The sequence below is a fragment of the Cyprinus carpio genome, chromosome A11, assembly GCF_018340385.1.
Source record: "Cyprinus carpio isolate SPL01 chromosome A11, ASM1834038v1, whole genome shotgun sequence".
Lineage (NCBI taxonomy): Eukaryota > Metazoa > Chordata > Actinopteri > Cypriniformes > Cyprinidae > Cyprinus > Cyprinus carpio.
The window spans coordinates 20,585,665-20,607,421 of NC_056582.1; the positions used below are offsets into that span (position 1 = coordinate 20,585,665).

Consider the following 21,757-nt stretch of genomic DNA (forward strand, 5'->3'; position numbering starts at 1 on the left):
ATTTTGATTATTGACACACTGTTTTCCTAATTAAAGTTGTTCAGTTGCTTTGACGCAATCATTTTTTGTTTAAAGCGCTACACATTCTACTGACTGTACACACCGGCGTTCTTCGGTAACACTTGATTGAGATCCTCCCCAACACACATTCTACTGACTGTACACACCGGTGTTCCAAAGTCTGGGATCAGTGAGATGATTGATGTGTTTTAAAGAAGTCTCTTCTGCTCATCAAGGCTGCATTTATTTGATCAGAAATGTAACATATTATGTGGGAGTTCTGCATATTAGAATGATTTCTGAAGATCATGTGACACTGAAGGCTGGAGTAATGATGCTGAAAATACAGCTTCTAACACATCAACAACTTTTGAATTTTTTTCTGTATTTTTGGTCAAATAAATGCAGCCTTGATGAACAGAACAGACTTCTTTAAAACACATTAAACATCTTACCGATCCCCAACTTTTGAACAGCAGTGTAAGTGTTAAATAATATCTACTAATCCGCACCTAACAGTCTACTAATACTCTAATGAGAGGTAGTTAACATGTAGTTGCCAAGTTACCTATATCTAAAGGAGACCAAATACAGTGTAACCGTAGGATATGCACCCAAAAATGAACAGTTTCATTTAATATAATTCTCTGATAATATAAACTATTTTTTGTTTCATTTTATCCTCTTGTTTGTTCCTGTACAAATATGTGATATTTGCCTCTTAATGTAATTGTATTGTATACAGTGACAAAAAAGTGTCTAAATGCATTTAAATAATCAGATAATATCTTTTTAAAAGTATTTTTTTCCCTGATTAAATTGGTGAAGTATCTTGTGTCTTATTTAAGACATTTAAAGGAGCAATTTTTAAAGTGACTAAATTCATTTTAATAATCTAATGATATTATCATTTTAAAAGTATTTTTCTCATTAAATGTTACACTGGCAACTTTAACTCTGTAATTTAGTTAACTATTCTAAGACAGATGACATCCAGGTTTAGTTCAAATAAACAACAGAGACTAAAGAAGGCAAAGCAGTCTGAGCAGGTCGAGACTCCTGATGAACAGCTAACTAACCGGCTCACGCTGACCCAGATCCACTCAACACTCCCTCTCTCTCTCTGTTTCTCTGCTCAGATCTCGGCCGTCGGTCTGCGTGGCTGATGGGATGTGAGGAATCGGATGGGGGTTTGAGTCCCGCCACGGGGCCGTCCTGCAGCGGGCCGAAACACACTTCCACACAGAGCTTGGCATATAAACGCTGAGTGTGTGTGTGCAAGGGAAGGAGATAGAAGAAAATCGTTTGGGGCAGAAAAAGCTCCTCTGCTTTGCCAAATGTTCCCGGGACAGACTGACACACTTTAGAGCGATGCGCAGCAGAAATGGGACGGTCTGGAGACGACGGTGAATCTAGGCCACTGCCAATCAAGCATCACTAAACGAACTTCAGATAAACCTGGCCTCTCTCTCTCTCGCTCGTCTTCCTCCACCTGCGGTTACATATTTATGTGTTTTATTAGATTCTCATCTGATGATTATTCATTTGAACACCAGATGCCCAAACAGGACTCTGAGAGAGGAACTTTATGATGTCGTATGAAAGCGACTCGCAGCTGCTGCGATTAAATGTCCACAAGGTCATCAGAAACTTCTAGAGCTGAAGCGTTTTATGTATACAATCAAAATGATATAAAACCGTAACAGCGCCGTACGGCGTCCAATCAGACTATCATCAGAATGTTATGAAAGTCAACAAATAATCACAGAGCTAGGAAATCAGCTTTTCTCAGTATAAAGCAGTGATCTTTTTCTGCCGTTGCTGCTAGATAATGATGGAACGCTGTTGAGAGACCCGACAGACGTGCTGCTTCTGCTGCTGAACTTTTGCTTCAGTGTCAGAACAGTGAGTTTCTGTGGCGCTCTGCTAAATGACGGCTGGCGCCGTTAACCCGTCCTCTGCAAGCGCTTGATGACAATATGAGGAGCTGAGTCTGCGTTAGGTGGAGGACAGGCTGACAGAAGAGAGAGGATCGGAGCTAGAGAGTGTCAGGATGAGCGCGTGATGTTCCCATCAGCCGTCTCTGAGATCTTCATCATTATCCTCCACCAGAGGATCCAGAAAGAGCTCACAGTGTGTCTGCTGCACCTTTATGGGGGAGAAGAGCTCCTTCATTCATGGTTATTGCAGTAATAGTGCAGATATAGCTGTTTTCTCAGCGTCTGATTATTGTTTAAAGTGTCTCATGCTCTCGTGCGTCACCAGTGAAGCTTTCACACCGTTCCATTTCCAAGGATGGTCGCATTTGTCGGCTGTGCACATCATTGAGGCTGCATACTTTTAACAAATGTAACCATTTCATTCCAAATTAAGAAAGAAATGACAGTAATTTCCACCTCACAAGCAATAACGGTCAGTTTTGTAATGATTACTTTACTGAAATGCTACCATACTGCAAAACGAGACACAAATTTGCTGCGTCCCAATTTGTCTGATTAAACTATGCCTTATCCAAGCCTCATCTTCACGCTGCAGTTCCAGAGGACTGAGGAACGCTGGGCCATCTGCATTAATTATACGTGAGCGCTTGATATCTCACATGGGACTCGCCATCATCCCATGACATCACAACAATGCCTTGATTGGCTAACTGGATGTTTAATTCACGTTTGATATGCAGGGCAGCAGTAACCGGCTAATGATGTTGACAGCGTCTTCAAACTCCCTGCTCTACCGGATGCGTGTCGTGGGATTTACAGCTTGTCCTGCGTGTTTGTCAGTAATGCTTTGCAAAGCTGAGAGCTCATCTCTCTTTATTCTCGCACTGGGGCTTCATGTGTTTGAGTATCTTTTGTGGTTTTTACCAGCGATCTCCCAGTTGGCTTCATTTAGATGAGTTTTTGCGATCAATTAAAGTGAATGTAAATCTTGGCTCACATCACCAATGAAAACCTCAGCACAACTCAAGTTCAATATTGAGTCTCAGACACCGAGCAAAAGTGTTAATGGCCAGTATTGAGCAGAGAGAGACGTGTGCAAACATACGCCAGTTTGATCAAACAAGGAAATAAACCAATAATAATACAATTAATATTAATACTGGATTTAGATTTGTCCAAGTTGAAGTCTGACTTGTGATGGGTCTCTATAAATTCTGAGATTAGAGATATATTATAGTTTTTAATGAAGTGTTAAAAAGGTGGATGGTGTTTCCATGGGTTGTGGTTCGGGTAAATAGTAGTAGGATTCTTTTTGCACCAAGTAAAAAAACAACAGATAGCATTTTTTCTGCTAAGTGCAAACAGAAATAGATGCTGTTTACACTGCCTGTAAATAGAAGTATGTTTTAAGACAAGTTTATTTATATAGCACATTTCATACAAAATGGTAATTCAAAATGTTTTACATAAAAGGAAGTAAAAAGATTATACATAAAATACAGTGCAATCAGTTCAGACATCGCACAGTGCTCATTCAATAAATGCACAGCTAAACATATGAGTTTTGAGTCTAGATTTAAAAGTGGGTAATGTTTTAGCACATCTGATCTCTGCTGGAAGCTGATTCCAACTGCTGGCCGCATAGTAACTAAAGGTGGACTCCCCTTGTTTTGTGTGAACCCTTGGTATTTCTAACTGACTCAATCCTACTGATCTGAGTGCTCTGTTAGGTTTATATTCAGTGAACACATCTGCAATGTATTTCTGTCCTAGGTCATTGAGTGATTTATAAATGAGTAAAAGTACTTTAAAATCAATCCTAAATGTAACTGGAGGCCAGTGTAAGGACCTGAGGACTGGTGTGATATGCTCAGATTTTCTGGTTCTAGTCAGAATCCTGACAGCAGTGTTCTGGATGAGCTGCAGCTGTCTAATGGTCTTCTTGTGAAGGCCGGTGAGGCGACCATTACAATAGTCCACCCTGCTGGTGATAAAGGCATGAACAAGTTTCTCCAAGTATTGACTGGAAACAAAACCTCTCATTCTTGCAATGTTTTTTAGATGATAGTATGCTGATTTAGTTACTGCTTTGACATGACTACTGAAACTAAGCTCTGTCTCCAGAATCACACCAAGATTCCTGACTTGATTTTTAGTTGTTTGTCCCCTAGAGTCAAGGTATGCATTCACCTTGAAAACTTCATCTTTGTTTCCAAATGCAATGACTTCAGTTTTCTCCTTGTTTATCCTTGTTTATCTGAAGAAAGTTCTGGCACATCCAACTGTTAATTTCATCAATGCATTGGCAGAGGGAGTCAATGGGGCTGTAGTCAGCAGCATAGCTGTGATAGGCAATTTGGTTCTTGCTCATTATTTGACTTAGTGGGAGCATATACAGGCTAAACAAGAGCGGTGCAAGAATTGAGCCTTGTGGGACTCCGCATGTCATGGACGTCCACTTAGACTTATGCTCTCCTAGACTCACATAATAACCTCTCCCTTCTAAGTATGACCTGAACCATTTGATTACCATTGACTGTAAGCAGGCACTGGCTTCTTGTAAACCCTTACAAAACCACAAATTTGAGTGACTGCATGCTGTTAGACAGGGAAAGAGCTTTTGTTCAGTCAGAGTGGACAGAAATGACTTTGTAAAATCAGTGAGGAAATGTTGTCCTCCAAACCGCTAGCACTCACAGTGTGTGCTTCTCAACAAAAGAATCAGATTCACCACACCATTCACCATATTTACCAAAGAAGGGCAGCACATTGTTACATTATTCACCAATATTTTGATGCAGGTTTTTCTCGCTGCATGACTGTCACCACACTGAAGGCAGATGACATGTGCTGGAAGCTTTCCTGATGGTGCTTGACGCTCCACACTCATGAGATCGAGGCCTCAAGGCTTCTACAGAGAACTCTATAACTGGACTGAAATGATTTCTACTGGCCTGGATCTACACTAAATGAATCTACTTCCACACTGTTGTTCTTTCAGTGTTCAATCATCCACAGGACTCCAAAAGATCCATGAAGATTCTGATGACAGATGTTCCCAGAAGAATCCAGTGAAGTATTCTTTTTGAAAACCCACTGCTGAGATTCATTTTCTGTGTGCTTTTGTTTGTTTTCTCGTCTCTGCTGCAGGGGAACCTGAAAACATCTACGGCTGGTTCTGCCTATCAAGCCCAACTTGAAAGTCAAGCAAAGCTTCACTTGAGAAAGCAGCACTCGTCCTGGAGCTCTCTTACTCCACTCTTGGCTTCGTTGTTGAAGTGGATAATATAATGATGAAACAGGCTATTTTGATTTGTGTTCACATCAGGCCTTTCAGCCTCGATAGAGATGGTGTTACAGCGATTACTCTGCTGCTCTTGTCCAGTTCCCTGCTCATGCTGATCAGGGTTGAAATGGGTTGAGTTAGTGGTTGGATGGCTGACCTTCTCAGTAAAACTGCAGCATGGATCTGCTGGAGGAGTAAGTTTGAGAGTAAAAATCCTAGAGCAGGGGAATAAACCAAACTTACTTAAAAGCCTCCATCAATCATGGCCTCCTAGTCAACCTCTATACACAAATTGGCTACATGTCTCTGTCTCCTCTTCACCAGATGCTGTGTGATGGCCATACTCTTGATTGGTTGAAATATTGCCAGTAATTATAGTTAAACAAATAGCTTTGCCATTGGTAGTGATTTTTCTCCACAGCACTCTCTTATACTGTGGTACTGTGGCAGTGGGGTGTAGCTGGAATCCTCATTACTGATGCACGAGCTCCAGTGAAATGACCAATAAATCACTGCATGTCAATGCGACTGATTATAGCCTACAGGCCTGAGGATCAATTTCTCTGTGAATATTTCTGCGATCAAGTGGATTGTTTTTTTTTTCTATTAGCTGTTTAGACTGAGAACTAGCCAGGGCAGATTCGCTAATAATCACTAATATTTAATCTGTAAAACAGGATTGCAAAAACATCTGAAATAATTTGCTCAGTTCGATTCGGACAGTTTACTCACTCACTGAATCGTTTGCAGAAGTTCCACACACCGAAATACCAACAGGATGGTTTATATGACACAAAACAAAAAGGATGAGGTGATATTTACTAACAATCCATAGTACGAAGCAAACCTTGCAAATCAGCTCTTTATTGCGTGTGCAGCTTGTGAATGACAGGTGAAGATGATAATATAAATAATATAATATAAATATACAATTTATATCCGAAAAAATATATTTTTAAAGGAGTATCACAGTATTTTTTTACAACATTTTTTTTCAAATCATTTTTTTTTTATTTTATTTTTTTTTTTTTTATAAATAACATCGGAAATAAATTAATCTCTATTTAAAAAAGTCTCCCAATTTTCGTGTTTAATATGCAAATTAGAGTGCATCTTTTATGTTACATTAGTAAAGTTTTACCGGTTTTTACTTCGCTCAAATTAGAACCAAAGCAAATTCCCAGTTTGAATCCCACTCCTGCGCGTCCGTCGCGCGTTGATCGCGTCTGGCTGATGTTTACGGTACTAACCGATTAATTTCTCCGCCATCAAAGCCGCGTTTGTCTGTCTTTCCATTTATTACGGAGTCACGTTTGTCCCGCGACTCTGACACGGAGAGGACAGAGGGGCCACTCAGACTCTGAGGGCTCTTTTCTTCGGTGTCGAAGCCCTTCATCGAAATTCCCCTCACAGAAGGGGCCTCAGAGGCCAGCGGCGTCCTGGAGGAATCTAACAAGAGCCATTCATGAGCCTCACGTTCCACACACACCAAGAACATCCCAGTCCAGCCACAAAATGACCATTCACCAGCAGCAGCAGCAAACTCGCTGCAAAGTCCTTGGAAATTGAATGTCAGCATGAGTTTGTCAGTGTCGGGTTAAAATATAATGGTAAAATCACTCACTGGCTGTCGCTCAGAATCCAGGATCATTATAAACAAGAACTTTCAATATCCTGTTGATGCAAAGTGGCCTACACTGTGTGTGTGTGTGTGTGTGTGTCTCACCTGCATTATGGCTGCTGGAATCAGAAGATCTTCTCCATTGGGCGGCAGTGCGCGTCTGCAGTGACTCTCTCTCTCTCTCTCTCTCTCTCTCATTCTGCTGTAGTGGAGGATGGACGCGCCTGTCATCAGCTGAATCCGGCGGTGTGCTGCTGTGTGTTTGAGCCGGTGTGGATGTGGCGCGCACTGCGGGCTGAAGCTGCGGGAGATGTTCCGCGATCCGCCGGTTCCCAGCAGCAGCAGCAGCAGCAGCAGCAGTGCAATGATGGAGATACTGGACCTGCTCTATACCACACATGTGCGCTGAAGAAGATGACGAGAAAACACACGTTTAACTGATGCTTCATCTTCATCTTCGATTTCTCCTCCTCTTCATCATCATCATTTGATCTCACTTTCAGTCACCTGCGCGCCACGAAGAGGATTTATCTCATCACAAATGCAGCTGGTGTGGATTTTTCTCCCTGATTTCCTCAGAATTCCTTCATCTTTTATGAAGGCTGCTTCCTCAGATCCGATGGTTTCATTCGCTCTTTGCTGATATCTGGATCCATCACTTTGGGTGAGACGATTCTAAATTTGGCACATTTATTCTCGCTCATTAGCTATAAAAGTTTGATGCCGAAATTATTTTAAAGAAGCATTTGAAATGTTTTCTTGTGCAGTCACAACGGTGAATTGAATCAAATGAATCTTCTTTAACAAAAATTATACGAATAAACTTAAAAATATATATGTCATAAAACCAAAGTGATTATTACGATTGGTTTTACAAACCGCTGCTTTGACTGAACGAAAGTGGGACATTTAAACCTGATCGAGTTTATTTGACTCAGCAGTGAAAAACACGAAGGGTTTGTGTCTCCGTGAATGCGCTTTACACTGCAGCGATTTCTACAGTTCGTGTAGAATTTAAAATGAATATTAGCCACACACACACACATACACTAATGCGTTTAAATTAGTGTTTCTGCTCGAACTGTGTATGTATGTATGCGTGTGTGTGACCAGAGTTGGACTGAATCTCCGGTATTTATTAGTGAGATTCGTTTCATTCTTACAGACGCGTTTGCAGCATCTCAGAAATGACGCGATAACGGGACAGAGCCGGTGTGTGTGTGTGTGTGCGTGTGTGTGTGTGAGAGAGAGAGGCGCGTTACATGCATGAAGGATCATATCTGTCACCACAGAAAGAGAGAGAGAAAGAACAGAAAATAATTCCAGTAAATGTAATAAACGAGTGAAATAAGGTTAATGAGAGAGTGCTGCATGTCTCTAGATCAGGCCTGCGCTTGTATATTCAGCCTGATAATTCAGGTTGTTGATGATGTTTAGGTTGTATAATATCTATTCAGGCTGGTTTTTGTGGATGTTTCATTGGTTTGTGCAGCTGAAGTGGCTCTTGCTTCACAAAACTACATTTCCACCATCATTTCAATGCTTTTCTTGTGTCATTTGGCTTCATTATAACCATCTGTTTGCTGAGAAACTGTTGCAAGATCTCTTTTTATTATTTAAACATGATGGACATGAAGAAAACATGTTTCATAGAAGCACATAAAGCACATTATTCAGTCATCAAACTAGGATTTCTTCATGCAGTAAATTAACAGAGTTTTGTTCATAATAAAAATGCATCAATTTCCAGTTTACTGTTTCAGAAATGTGACAAATTTTATGTACATGTATTTGACCCCACCCCCCCCCCCCCATTCAAACTCAGCTGTAAGCTTCTTCTGAAAGAATCATTTCTGTGGCTCTTTCAGGTTTAGGGTTTAATTTTCAGTTGTTTTTATTTGCTTTGAGGCCTGAAAACTGATCGGAGGTGTGGTGGGGCTTGTTTCTCAGATATTAAATAGATGCCAATTACATGATTTCCTGCGATCTTGAGACTCGTCAGCCCCGGGCATGAACGCTCGCTCCTGCACAGCTCATTAATCTCACACTGATATCAAAATATGAACGTCAGATATGTAGCTTTTGGAATGTTTAATGCAAACTGCATTTCAGTGAATTAATGAAGTTGAACATTTATATTTCGATTGTTGATTCCTAACAACCAAAATATGTAACGTAATACAAAATGTAACTGTAGTTTTAAATGTGTCATGAAGGCTTAGGTCCTATTCACCATTTCTTTTTAGTTTTAATAATCATTTTGCCTTCACTAGTTCATTTTACATGGTCCTGCAGTGTGACAAATGAAGTATTTTCCATTTTCATTTCATCTCTTAATTACTATGAGCTCATAAAAGCTGCATGTATAATAATTATAGAAGAATTAGCGAAGTGCTGTTTTCAAAGACACCGCAGGATAATGTCTATAAAACACAAAACAAAGCGTTCAGCGTGTGGATTTATTTCAGGTGCTGAGGGCAGAGAGAGAGGGATGTTATTAACACAGCGTCCGCTCCACGATGGACTTCATGGATGTCGGGAGTGTTCTGTGTGTGTGTGTGTGTGTGTGTGTGTGTGTGTGTGTGTGTGTGTGTGTGTGTGTGTGTGTTAGAGGGGGCAGCTTACATCATCAGATGAGTAATTTCAGAAGAACCTTACTGTACATACTGCCAGTCTGAGTTATATAATAAATAACTTAAGCATGCACTAACATCTATTATTGGATAATCGAGTGAATTAGACACTTCACTTCATCAACAGTTTTCTGCTCAATGTCCAAACCGTGCTTCTCAGAAAACAGGGAATGTTACAGTTATTTAAATGTAAGGAACAAAATGTTCTGAAAGTTATGTTTATGGGACTTTCTTAATATTTGATATACATTTTCACAATGTTGAGAGAAAAAGTACTTCGTGGAAAGTACTTATGATGTTTGTACTTGAACATTCTAAGAAACATTAAAATTATGTTATACTTTGGGTAAAAATAAATGGAATGTGGCAAGAAGCGTTTTTGTAACCTTTTAAATAACATTCTAGTCAAGACAAGAAAACTGGATATTTTAATATTCTTAGAATATTAAAAAATATGTTCAATTAACATATTTTGGGTAAAAAAAAAAAATGAAATGTTGTAATTAATGGTTTTGTAACCTTTAAATAATGTTACAAGAAAATAGATATTTTATAATCAAATATATTATCTATAATCTTGGAATATTAAAAATAAACGTTCAAATAGCATTATATTTTGAGTAAAATTAATAGAATGTTTTTTGTAACCTTTAAATAACATTGTAATAATGACAAGAAAACCAGATATTTTAATATTCTTGGAATATTAAGAAGAAATGTTCAAATAACATTATATTTTGGGTTAAACGTTTGTAGAACGTTGTTGGCTACGTTTTTGTAACCTTAAAATAATCTTATAATTCTAACATGAAAACTGGACATTTCAGCGTTTGAGAGACATATTAAAACAATGTTCCCACAATGTTTTTATAACCTAAATTTGTTACCTGCTCTGTATTTCTCAGTCATATTTCTTCATGACGAGTAACTACTATAAAGCAGTCCTCTGATAGTCAGACTCCGCACCGGTCGCTGTGTAACCCGTTGGGAACGAGTGCCTGTGTTCATGTGTGTCCCAGAATAGAGCGATTGCTCTGGATCTGTGAATGTGATTCTAGGTGTCTCTGTTTCTGAGGCTTGTGAGCGACGCTGATGTCTCTGTGAGCTTTAGCTGTGATGAAGGGATGAAATTTACTCTGGAGAAAAGCAGAGCTAAGCCAAACTCTGATTTGACATTCATCTGGAAGGAAGGTGGCAGTGATCTCTCTGAAGCGGCGTGCCTGTGTGTGTTTTATGAAGGTTATCTGTTATTTTTAGACTTTGTGCTCATGTTCAGGTTCTAACAGTAAATGTGGGGCTTTCCGCTTAATTCATGAAGTTCTAATGTTATGGAGACCAGAGGGCTCACTTCTAAAATGTTGTGTACATACATTCCTGGGTTTGATCTCATATGTGTACGTGTGATTCACAGAAATGAACATACGAACAAAAAGCGTTCGTGCGGCACTCTTCCAGATGTAAAATCTATAAATCACAAATTATCATGAAATTGTGCACAGCTGAATGGTTTCAGATCTCCGCCTTATAAACGCCCCCTAATTAATGTAATTAGCATATAAAAAAGCACCAGTCAGTGTCCAAATCCTTTACTTGAGAATGGTGAGATTTCCAAATATCTGCAATACTGCAACACTAAAAATTGCTAAAATAATACATTACAATATAGCATTACTCCATAAATATTCAGTTTTTAATTAATTCAATCAGAAACTGCCCTCAGAATCTGGATGTGTGTGGCGATCTCAGAGAAGCCACCGAGGAGCCTCTTTATGTCTCAGTCTTTGTTCTATTGTCTTTCCCTTCACAATCGACTGGAGTAAAGTGAGTTTCGCTGCGAGCCCACTGGAATCAGCCCACTATCGTCCCTCTCACAGAGACCCGAAGCATCTCTGTTGGCACAGATCAACTACTCCGCTGCTGAGTCAGTGTTGAGAACCACGCATGACTGGACTCTTGCATCCCATCACTTTGGGAAAGTGAATCATCACAAGGACTATTCTGCATGTGTGGGGTTCATGAGGCAGTCACGTCTGGTTTCTCTCATTGATCGTGGGAGATGTTCTACTGGGTCTTCGGCTCAACATCACTGGACCTTCAGTCGTGTCTCAGGTCCATTTCTCATCCCACATGTAGTTCTTCCCACCAGGTTATTTTTACTTCCTTATCAAGTTATTTGGTTCGGGGTATGATGAACACCTACCCAGATTTTCATGCATAATGTAGCCTCAAATATTCAGTGTTGTATTCAATATATATTAAGAGCCTTAAAATCTTTTCCCTACTGATGGGTGATAATGTTGTGACTCAAACAGTAGATCATGGCACTAGCAAGAGCTGATAAAATGTAAATGTGTACATGGAATGCAGAGGAAGTCACTTTGGATAAATGCGTCTACCAAATGCATGAATGTAAATGATCCTTTGTAAGTTTCTCCCAGAACTGCCATTTGTCTGTAGGTTCTCCAAGGGGCTCTGCTGCTTTAACAGTGATTGTACACTGTATAAAATATACAAAAAATGTTTCTTCAGGGGTACCTGTGCATACCAGTACTTTAAGGATATACATTGCTACTCTAATGCAGTCATATACAGCTTTTAGGGGTAGATAAGGTATAAAATTAGTTTCTTTAAGGGCACTGCTCCAGTGATGAGCTGTTGGATTACCTAAAGTGACCATTTTTGCCATTTGTTTTGTGATGGTGTAACAGCACAGCAGTGAACGTGTGTGTTGGGTTAGTACTGGGTTAATGTTCTGATCTTCTGCTGTGTAAGTCTGTGGAAAACCACAAAACTGCAGTGTTTAGAATGTTATGTGTTTAATATCATCATTCAACATTTCAAACATGTTCTGATCAAACACATCTGATTCAGGTCATCAGAAACTCCAGGAGCTCAAATGTGTGTTTCAGATAAAGATCTAAGAAGCTCTAGATTACTGAAAAGAGTTTTACAGCAAATGTAATAATCTTCAGTTTCAGCGGCAGATGCCAAACACGAAGTGCTTGAAGTGTGAGCTGATTGAGATGTGTTTTGATTTTTGCAGTAATCTTGTCACTGATGGATGCGGTTGGTTTGAGCTGCGGCACAGCAGAATGATCTTTCCATCCTTTCCTCCTTCAGACCTTTTTTTGTGTAGGTTGTCATCTGAGCGAGAAGATGAAGGTGATGTGGTCCAGAGCGTTTCACATAAATGAAGGAAACTGTACAGGTTTGGAGGAATATGTGCAGAATTCAGCATGGCCTTAGATTTCTTTTCTGTCATTTTGGTTACTCATTCATGAAGGTTTTGAGAGAGATAGTGTCTACATTACGCGAGATAAACTTCTGCACAATCCAGCAGCATTTGGAAAGAGACCCTGGATTTATGATAGAATCAGCTGCAGTGATCAGACTGAACCACAACTAGAGAGCAAGAGACAGAGGACATCTTCTGATTCTCAGGGTAAATCACAGTGACGTTCTCCACTCTCTCATCCATGGAGTCTGTCAGACGTATGTAAACACTTGTAAACCCCAATAGAGAGAGCTGGAGAGCTAACTAACCAATTTTGGGGGTAACGAATTACAAGAAATGAAAGTTACGGAATCAGATTACTTTTTCAAATAACTAGTAAAGCATTACTTTTAAATTTACAAAGAAATATTACTTAAATAGTTAATAGCTACTTTTCCTAATAAGTAACACAAGTTACTTTGTTGTCCCATTTATTCACTGATATCTCTCTTGTCCTGTGTTATGAGAAATCAGGAGTAAATTCTGAGGTAGAGGCACTTCTTTTTTTCTTATGAAAAAAACAAATAAGCAAGCCCAGCCCCGGTGACAAAAAGTAATGCAAAAATAATGTGTAATGCATTACTTTCAATAATAAGGTAACCAAGTAATGCAGTTAGTTACTTTTAAATGAAGTAATATTGTTATGTATTACTTTTAAAAGTGACTTTTCCCAACACTGTATCTAACCCTAACTTAACCTAACCTAGCACATGCTCAGTTATAGCTGGAGTGCAGAAATGGATTGATCCAGGATTGATATTGAGGAACTAGAATCCCAGCATGGCAGCAATTCACAGAGAGATATCCAGAAGAGAGCGTGCGTGTTTGTGTGTGTGTTCACTGGAGCAGCTCAATCTTCTTATTTAATAATGAATCTGAAGCCGTGGCTGTCCATCATCTCTCATGCTCACAGATGAGGAATATATGGAGACCTTCAGTGATCTAATGGAAGCTTCTTTGAGTTCTTCTCTGTGATTTGATGGCCGTTTTCATTTCTCGCTCAGCTCTCTTTGAGGTGATTCGTTAAAAACTCTTACAGCGATGATTCGCTGCATGTGGCTGAAATCTCAGCAGGAAACATTACTCTGTAAAAACAGTGATGTGAAGTCGGTTTCACAGCCGCTTGACTGATGCGCTTCCTCTCACGGCGATTTCACCTCCACGTGATGGATGTAGGAATAACGTAGCGGTGCAGAGAGAGCCGGCATTATAAATCATACAGTTCTGCCTCCCACACATGTCAAGCTTATATGGACGTGCGTCGGGCCTGCGCAGCTCACTAATGAGTCAGTGCTCGTCTGTGTGGCAGGGCGTTCGGTCCTGAGTGGAAGGGATCGCTGTAATGAAGTGGCTTTTTTCAGCAGGAAGAGTGGTTCGCAAGGTGATTCAGAGGTGAAGGAGATAAGACAGTGAAAACTGCTGGAATCATTCCTCTTAAACACTCACATTTAAGCTTCTTCAGCCATGGGATGGTTAGCAGTCGTGTTTCAGTCAGTCATCGCTAGTAGTGCCAGTGCTCATAGTGATCTGATCAAACCTGATGCTAGTATTAAACTCATTCTGTCCTCTGTTATAAAGAAAGATTTTACATAATATCTGTGTGTTCTATAGTATTATAGTACCGAGACTGCTCTCATCAGTTACAAATGACCTGCTCTTATCAGCCGATTGTGGTTGTATCTCTCCATCTTAGTGCTGCGTTGGACATTCTTTTGAATAGACTAGAGAATTAGCCTATGTTGGCATTAGTGGAATTGCATTGTCATGGTTCAAATAATTCTTATCTGACCATCATCAATTCGTTGCAGTGAATAAAAAGTATCATATTGTTCACAAGTACAGTATGGAATGCCACAAGGCTCAGTACTAGGACCGTTGCTTTTCACACTTTACGTGTTACCCTTGGGAGATATCATCAGGAAACACAGTGTTAGCTTTAACTGTTATGCTGACACCCCCGATGAAACCTACAAATTCGCAAAACTAATGGAATGCATAGTTGATATAAAAAACTGGAAGACTAGTAATTTCCTACTGCTAAATTCTGGGAAAAAAACAAACAAACAAACCAAAAAAAAAACAACAAAAAAAAACAGAGGTGTAAATTATCAGACCAAAAACCTCTGCATGTAATAACTTTAAACACTGTCTAGCACTTGATGGCTGCTCTGTTAGTTCCTCATCATCAGTTAGGAACCTAGGTGTGCTATTCAGACAATATTGTTGACTTGATTGCACAGACACTATTGGAAGAGAGCTGAACTGCGCTGGACGATGACATCACTGTCTCAACAATGACCTGACTTTAACTGAATAATTGAGTGTTTACTATTGTCCTCTTGCATTATCGACAAACTATTTTCCTGTTTAATACTGTAAAGCTGCTTTTACGCAATCTCTATTGTATAAAGCGCTATAGAATAAAGGTGACTTGACTTGTTTGTCTTGTGTGCTAAAATGTAGGGCTGTCAAGCAATTAAAATTTATAATCTCATTAATTACATGATGTGCCGGTTAATTAATCGCAAATAAATCACACATCAGTTTTGGCTGGCATATTACCACCCAAAAGATTCTTTAGTCATTATTATGTTAAATAAGAAAAACATAAAAATCAACATTATAAAAAATTAGCTTTATAAAGAAATATTTTGATTAATCGTTGCATAAACAAAAATAATAAATGGCCATTAATGTTTATTTAAAATGCATATTAAAATATGAGATGATTTTTAAAAAAAATGTTATTATACTTTTAATATAAATTTAATATAAAGAGCCACTAGGTGATTTGCTCAAACAGCTGATTCATTCAGAAACAAAGCAAGTGCTTTTTTGAATGGCTCACTGAATCACTGATTCACTTGATTTGTTCAAAACTGCAGATTTGTTCAGTAATGAATCTCTGCTGTGTGTTTATCAGAGACGCACAACAGTTCTGCTGTGGATTTAATTGGAACTATTTTCATTTGCGAAACTGAGCAAAACATGCAATATTCACAATACCGTGTCTAAAATTGAAAACAATATTAAACTATTGTGCTGTTGTTAATTTTAGGCTCATAACTACAGGTACAGGTCTAGACGGGGCGGCTGCATTACATGCCTCAATCATTTTAACACATTTTTCACAATTAATCGCACCAAATTTGCATGTTTATTTGACAGCCCTATTATATCGATGAGGTGTTAAGCTCTATTATGTAGATTTACCTAGTGTTCCTGCTCACGTGCATCACGTCATCTGAGCTCCACTGGGTTCACTCAGTGCTTAAACATTTATTCTGTGAAGACCAGGAAAGTTTTACCTTACAGGGTCTAAACAAGACATAATGTGTTTGGTTTCCTTGGGAAGAGATGTCATAGAGAAACGCTCTGTAATTTCCATACTCGTACGGAAAGAAGACGCATTCTCAGCATCACAGATAAGGAACGGAAGAGAAACGAGGGTCGGACGCGTCTGTCCCGCTGCTGTAGGACGCATGCGAGTCGTGCTAAACACAGAGCGTAATGGGCCGTAAGGCAGCATGAAGACTGAATTATTCAGGTGTTGAATTTCAATAGTGCTGTGTGTTTGGAAATATTTGGGTTGGATTCTCTTATCTTTTATTAAACACACGCCGGGCGTCCTGACAGTAAAGAAGTGCCTCTCTCTGCAGCTCTTCTGCATGCACTGCGCGTCACGAGCCGGTGTTAGGGCACGAGCGCGTTCTCTGCCTCCAGAGTCTGATGCACGAATGCAGAATAAGGGATCTTCATTATCATCTGCCTGTCTCTCCTTCTTTCCAGACAACTGAGGAGCTGTCCCATGTGTGTGTTAAATGTTTGAAGGAGACTCGTCAGAATCACAGCATCTGTACTGAACCATCGTGCTGATGTTTGTCTTAAAGAAAAAAATATCAGATGAAGGAAACTCTGGTTCTCTCGCTGGTTTGACTTGTATTTGTTCTGTGTGAGTCCTGCAGAACCAGCAGCCAATGAAGGCATTAGATCACAAAATATCAAGTGTCACTGAAAGAAACACAAACACGCTTTGTTTGTACAGTTTTAAATGTTAAACCAATTGATCTAGTGTTGAACATAAAGACCAAAGTAGCTTTTGGACAGGGATGTTCTCACCTGTCTACTTCATTTTTTGACATACGTTCTTCATTTTCAGCACTATATTTTTAATTGCTTAAAAATGAACAGACTTTTTGCTGTGATCTAATTTAGTGAAATTCAGACATTTTAAGTGAACGAATATGGATGGATGGAAGGAAGGAAGGAAAGATAGATCTATAGATGGATGTATATATATGTATTCAATTCATATGCAATATATATGTGAGTTTGGTTTGTTGCACAGGCTTTGTCCGTATCATACAGATATAAATTGGACGGATGAATAATATACGAGTCCTTTTATGTTTGTGGAGATTAATGCTTCGGTCCACATGATTTTTCCATAAAGCCACAACATACATGTAGAGAGACGCATTATATGATGTTATGCAGGCCATTAGTTAATGACACTGGTTCAGTGGTGAATGATCACTGTCCGTGTTCTCCAGCGATGTTTCCTGTTTGCTGCTGTCCGCTGAGAGCCGCTCTTTGCTCTCTTCTCTATAAATGTGTTTCTCTGTTTGATTCTCAGGAGTGCGAGACCCGTTTACCCGGACGGTATCAGGTGGGTCAGTCCACGGGTCGCGTATCAGAATGAAGTGAGCGTCAAAGGTAGAGCTCATTAGCGCTGGTCACCGGCTCCGAGCGCAGCAGGAGAAAGAACACAAGTCCAGCGGCACGCATCACTCAAACTCAATAACCCCTTCCCCTCTGAGCTCTTACTGACGCAGACAGACAGCGCTGTGTTTGAGCTCTCCCTGCCACTGTTTGGCTGATTTCATGATGCGTGTGGGTTTTGTTCAGAGGCAGTGATGTGAAATGAGCTTCGGCCGCTATAAAGTGCAGCGAGCAGTGGAGTTTCTCAGCGTTTTCTGGGAGAAACGTCCACAGAGTGCGACGAGCGGGAGACGCTTCAGGGAGGGAGTTTATCGGCCGTGTGTTATTCGATGATTGCGCGTGAGGTAAGTCACGTGACTGCTTTGTTTTCTGGAAAGCGCACTGGTGGTTTGTGGGGGTTTATGATGATTCACACGCTCAATCACGATTCACAAATCATCTCTTTCTGGCACTCTTTCTTTTTGTCTCTGAGAGATGACAGTGATTTATTATTGTGTGAAACATCAGATTTATTAACTGTTTGTATTTAAAATAGAAATGAATTTGAATGATGCACAGTGTAAAGCAAAGGATTCAGGGTTTGAAAAGATGAGTATTGATCAGCCTCTTCTAACCACACTGCAAACAGTCAAGTCATCTTTATTTCTACAGCGCTTTATACAGTACAGAGTGTGTCGAATCAGCTTCACAGTGATCAACAGGAACATTTATTACAGATTATGCTGTAAAGCAGCTCTAAAAGACAGTAGTGTTATTATTCAGAATAACTGAATTCAGGGTGGGTTCAGTTCAGATAGAGCTGCATAATGAATCGTGTTTCAATTGTGATCACAATTTTTGCTTCTCTCGATTTATTAATCATAACTGCTGGTCTAATCCTAACCTTCGCTGGTTATTTATCCGAAAAAAGTTTTTTTCTTTAATTGATCCATTTTCTGCCCAGTGGTTTACTTAATCTTCCCAATCTGCCAACATGTACGCTGGCGTTTAGTGATCTCTATTGAGATATTCAGCTCAAATAAAAGTGTAATCCAGCCAGTCTGTTTTCTTCCATGCGGTCTTTTGTGCGTTTGCTGTGACTAAATCTGCGAGCAGACCATGAGAGTTAACAGTCTCTTGATTTATGCTTATGTGAAATTGCAATTATTCTGATGATTCTGTTTTTAAATACAATATTCGCAATTAAGAATTGTGATTTTAAGCAAAAAAGTGCCACTCTTCCTCAGTATCTTTGTCTTATTATCTAGTCAAAATATCTAAACATTATTAAATCAAGATACTGAAGAGACAAAATCTTTTTTTCCTTAGTAATTTATTGAAATTAATAACCAATATCTGCCAGCGTGGTCAAAAAATAAAAAAATAAAAAATTAAAGTGCCCCTATTATGCCATTTTTAAGGTTCCTAAAATTGTTTTGAGAGTCTCCTACAATAGGTTTACATGCATGCAAGGTCAAAAAACACTTTCGTTTTCTGAAAATATGCATTTAATATCACCAATTTTCCAGTGATTGTCAAGCGATTAGTTGTAAGATTCAGTCTTTCTAACCCCTCCTCTCCGTGAGCATACTCTTCTCTGATTGGTCAGATGGCCCAGTCTGTTGTGATTGGTCTACCAAGTTCACCGCATGTCAGAAACGATACACCCATTGCCATAGGTATGTAGTTTGAACACTCAATAGAAAATATAACATATTATTTATTAAACTTACAGGTGGTGATTCAGTGGAACTAGCAGGTCCATATAAACAGGGTACTGATTCATTTTCCCAGAGCAAGTGTTTGTGAATCTCGTGTTAGTAAAATGACGGGAACACAAAAAAAGATTGGGGTTGTACTGCTGAGAATTTAAACTGATTCTTTGCAGCCTCATCTTTTGGTGAAAATAAAATGAAGTTAGTTATTCACACACAGCGTCTCTCCACACGATCAAGCTGCAGTGTTTGAGGGCGGGCCGAGTTGTTCGTAGAACATCATTATGCAGATGTGTAAGCAGTGACCTGTGGCCGTCACAGGAGTGGGACTTTAATTACTGACGACTTGTTTCAGCTCTTCAGAGTCAGTTCTTTCTATTGGGAGACAGTGACTATTTTTCATGCACTTGCAGCTTTACGATCGTTTACATGCACATACAGCTACATTACTAACTGCATGAAAGGCAATATTCGAAGTGGTATAATAGGGGCACTTTAAAAAGGAAAACAGGTTTGTTTTTCTGACTTCTTATGTCATTGTGTACTGTATTTGTACTGGAAATCAATACAGAAATAGTGAGTGAGAACAGCTTTCGCAGTGCGTTGTATGTATAACTCATATTTATTGTAATGTTTGTGTGTGTTTGTGGAGGTTATGGACTCTGCTGACCTTCAGACAAATGCTCACCTGCTTGCGTGACTCTAACACTCCTCATCTGAATAGAAAGAGAGAATCAGCATCTGCAGAGCAAACGCTCACGGGTCTCTGTCTCTCTCTCTGTTTCCGTCTGTCTCTCTCTCCGTCTCACCTCTATGATGCGCTAGCAGATAATGCGAAACAGAATAATTCAGGGCGCAGCAGCTGAGGTTTTGCGTGGGTGAGCTCAAGGTAGAGATGGAGACTCTCGCTACAGTTCTCTCAAATAGAAATGTTAATGACTGGCAAAGGCAGCTGGCACATCAATTTTTCACCCAGTTCCACAAACAGGAGAGAGAGACTGGAACGGTGGAACCTGTAGACTCTCTCTCTCTTCTGTTTGGCACTGTGTCCAGCTGCACAACAGAATCTGGCTGAATATAATAGGAGCTAAAAGAAGTGGAGACAAGGCGGAGAAATGATCCGATGTTCTTCTCTCGTTCCTTTCCTGAGCCAGCGAGACAGACAGAAAGCTAGACGGTGGCCTGTCTGTCTGCGTGTGTTTGTCTGGAGATCCGCTCAGCGTTTCAGGACGGGTTTTTGGTTGGAGAGCAGAATGGTGAAGTGCACGAGGGCTGTGTGCAGGTGAGAGTGCATCGATCTGAGCCGCGACAATTACAACACGAGCGTTTCCTTGGAAACAATGGCAGGATGCTGTGCATATTCAAATGCTGCATGTGTTGGGTGCTCAGAATGTCATATTGCGATGGTGAATTCTGTGGAATCTCTAAAGCCTTTAATCCGTGTTAATGTGCTGCGCGTCTCTGATGCATTAGATGCGATCCTCAGATCATCTGGGGCCGCACACACTGGAACCATGGGAAGTTACAAACTGTTAGAGTATGTTTGGCAAACAGAGCACACACTTTTTACTTTGGCTTTTTTGCAATAAAGAGGCGAGATGAAGAACAAATGTGCAGGCACTTCATACCTGCAGGATGAACCCAAACCAATGCAAACCGACCGAACGAGTGTGAAGGGTTTCTGTCAGAATTAGATGCACATTGCCCCTGTTTCCTGAAGGTTCCTCTGCACCGATGGGTTTGATTGAGTTCTGATGATTTACATTTAGTCTAGGGCTGTCAACTGATTACAGTTTTTCTGAATTGCTAAAACACATTTCGTGAAACCATCACATCATTTTCTCAAAACCTTAAACACATATCCAAACCTTCAAGAACCCCTGACTCTTCTGACAAAATCAAGCAATCACTTCAAAACCATTTCACCTGTACTCCAAATTAAACAAAGCTTTCAAATCATACACACATTAGTCAATTATAAACACACTACAGATCATTCATTAGACACTACATCAAAACACAGTGTCCAGTGCATAAAGTTACTAAATGAATAAAATAATTATTGTATATAGTACAGTACATATTTATTGTATATAGTAAATATTTTTGCAATACTGTAAAACACACTCTCACACACACAAACAAAAGAAATCACACCTAAGTTTGGTGAATATATATATATATGTCTAGTGTCTTAGCAAATGTGAAAAACTGTAAAATGATTAATCTAATTAATTACATGATGTGGTGATTAATTAATCTAATTAATTGCATATTAATCCCACATCAAATATGTTAGAGAAATTACCCACAATAGATAATTTAATGGCACTATTGTGTTACATGAGAAAACCATGAAATAGATATTACAAACACGGAGCTTAAAAAAAAATTTTTTTTTTTCATCTTCAAATGGCTAATTAATTCAGCAATTAAGTAAATGTCTCTCTTTATGAATGATCCATTGATTCATTGGTTCAACCGATTCGTTCAAAATGCAGAAACTGAGCAAAAACAGACAATACTGTGTCGTAAATATAACACAATATTAAGTTCTTATTTACTGAACTGTTGTATAAAAGCAATA

General features: G+C 39.5%; 1 protein-coding gene across 5 annotated transcripts in view; it reads left to right on the forward strand.

The window, feature by feature from the left end:
- Nucleotides 1-6,960: 6,960 nt before the first annotated feature.
- The window catches only part of LOC109084617 (interleukin-1 receptor accessory protein-like 1-B), a 186,505-nt gene continuing 171,708 nt past the window's right edge, over nucleotides 6,961-21,757 (forward strand). For 2 of the 5 annotated variants that reach the window (XM_042766717.1, XM_042766719.1), the window contains exon 1: nucleotides 6,961-7,511. The gene's annotated coding sequence lies outside the window, so the exon portion shown is untranslated. Of the gene's footprint in view, nucleotides 7,512-17,184; nucleotides 17,821-21,757 lie in introns of those variants that run through there. The other 3 variants (XM_042766720.1, XM_042766722.1, XM_042766718.1) reach the window with 3 other exon arrangements.